The following is a 2,098-nucleotide window of genomic DNA, read 5'->3' as shown; positions in this document are numbered from 1 at the left end:
TAAATATATTTGCTATTCTTTCTTATCTAGAGATAAAACTGAAATTAATTTAAAACTTTTGCAACAGCACGTTTCACTTATCTGAAACCATCTAAGCATAAAATACTTAATTTTTGTTCATTTCAATTTTTTATGAAATTCGTCAGTAACCCATCTACGGCGATGATGATAAGTCAGTATGTGGTAAATAGCGTGCATGGATTTGTTCTCGTATCTCCAGTCCCCTGTTTCTCCCATCCACTGCATAAAGTCATCGATTTCATGGCTCTTGCACGGCTGCACTTCGTTTTGGAAATACCAAGTTTTCAGAAATTTTTTGACTTTATTTTGAATAGCCTTTGAGAACTTGGCTCCTACCAGGAAGTGTTCTGCTTCTTGGATTCCTTTTCTCATGTCGTGCAAACTGAGCCATCTTCCAGATTTTCGGGAGCTCCGGACAGGACACGCTTTCAGCAATGCTCTAATATACCCGTTCTGTTCCAGGTATTGCAATGTCCCGTCTATTTCATCAACAGTACATTCGATAACTGTAGAAACATGAACATGTATTTAAAGCAAAAAAGAGCCAGGCTACAGCAGATACCTTCAGTTGCTTCACTAATATCTGATTCATCACTGGAATTGTTTATTTTCTGTGTATGAAATGAAAAAGACCGTGAATACAAAATTTCGACATTAATATACATATATGCGAGATTGCTGCATAATGTTTACAGAGACGAATTGGGTTAGGCATGCTTAGAATATGATGCACAGGAAAAAATTTACCTGTTCTCTTTTCCGTTTTGCAGACGATCTAATATCATAATCACGCTTTATCAGTTTCCTTTTTTGGACTTTCTGTTTAACAACAACAAGGAACATTTCTGATCAGGTATGGAACACAGAAACACAGTACACGATGTATGAACCTTCGGAGAATAGCTGCTGATAAACAATAATACACATTTAGTGCTCAAATATGCTACTTGTAGATCACGCTCCTGTACCTTGATCTGTCAGGATCTGTTGTGCCTTCAATAGAAAAGGGTACTTTTCCTGGCTTGAACGATACCTTGCATAAGCAGATTAGTAATAATCATATATCCAAATAGATGCAGCGTGTATCTGAATATATTTAATTGCAGTGTTGATACCGTTATAGAGTCATTAGCTGTAAGGTGTTCGCCTGGTGAATAACGTTTACTTTTCGTATCTGATTTCTAAAATCATACAAAATTACAATTTAGTAACAGTTAAAAATCGTGTCTTTCAAACCGTGCATTTCTCAATTAAATCAATTACTTGATGAATTGTTGTTTCTGTCTCTATAGTGCAGTCACTAGAATGTGTATCCTCATCATGGTCGTTTTCAAGTAGTTCATCTTTCTGTTCTCTCCTGGATACAGTACATGTATTGTATCAGTAACTTGTATTTTGTTAGATCTATAAATTGTACGCGTACCTTTCAACTGCCCCTGTCAGAACAATTCGATGCAATAGCTACGTCCTCATGTCATTGGGATTGATCTAAAAATTAATAAAGTCGACGTAATGGACTCAGTTGACGTTTATACCACTCCACATCTGCCATACGTTGTTGGCTACACGAGGATTGTCCACAGCTGCTGAAAGCATGTTCTGTAACAACAAGTATATACATTTACTTTTGGAATTAGTAGACGAGTTATACAGACTTACCACACAAGTCCATATTCCACAATTAAATGGATCGGTTTGTTGCGGGTAATTCTAGATGCATAATAATTTCTTCTGCTTAACTACGATAGTACTAATACATCCAATTTTACTAAGTAGTGCCAAAGTAGTGCCATTGCATTTTCAGCATCGGCAGACGTAAGACGAGAGCATGAAACGGCGAATGAGTCGTCAAAAGGCGCGAGTACGGTCTGGTCGACAAGGACAACAGAATCTTACATTGCGTTTCTTGACGTCTTCAAGCTTCAATGGCCATCGTGACAGCAATGCCGGGATTTGATACGTTTAGCGTCTAACGTTTTGTCGTGTTTTACGCGCAAAAGATCACGCTAGATAGCAAAATCCCGTTCGAACGAATTCGTCTGAACGGGATTTCGACATTTCCGACCGATCCAGAGCT

At 37.9% G+C, this 2,098-nt stretch overlaps 2 long non-coding RNA genes across 2 annotated transcripts; both read right to left on the bottom strand.

Annotated features, from left to right (window-relative positions):
• Positions 1–946: 946 nt before the first annotated feature.
• LOC134177377 (uncharacterized) lies at positions 947–1,380 on the bottom strand. Its single transcript, XR_009969487.1, has 3 exons — positions 1,285–1,380; positions 1,137–1,202; positions 947–1,054 (listed from the first exon to the last, which is right to left on the bottom strand). It is a non-coding gene; the product is annotated as an uncharacterized LOC134177377 (long non-coding RNA).
• Positions 1,381–1,464: 84 nt separating this feature from the next.
• On the bottom strand, positions 1,465–1,769 carry LOC134176698 (uncharacterized). The gene is made up of 3 exons (XR_009969337.1): positions 1,681–1,769; positions 1,576–1,620; positions 1,465–1,509 (listed from the first exon to the last, which is right to left on the bottom strand). It is a non-coding gene; the product is annotated as an uncharacterized LOC134176698 (long non-coding RNA).
• Between the last annotated feature and the right edge of the window lie 329 nt (positions 1,770–2,098).

Source organism: Corticium candelabrum, chromosome 3, assembly GCF_963422355.1.
Source record: "Corticium candelabrum chromosome 3, ooCorCand1.1, whole genome shotgun sequence".
NCBI lineage: Eukaryota > Metazoa > Porifera > Homoscleromorpha > Homosclerophorida > Plakinidae > Corticium > Corticium candelabrum.
The sequence above is the reverse complement of the archived record's forward strand: the minus strand, read 5'-3'. Positions and strand labels throughout refer to the sequence as shown.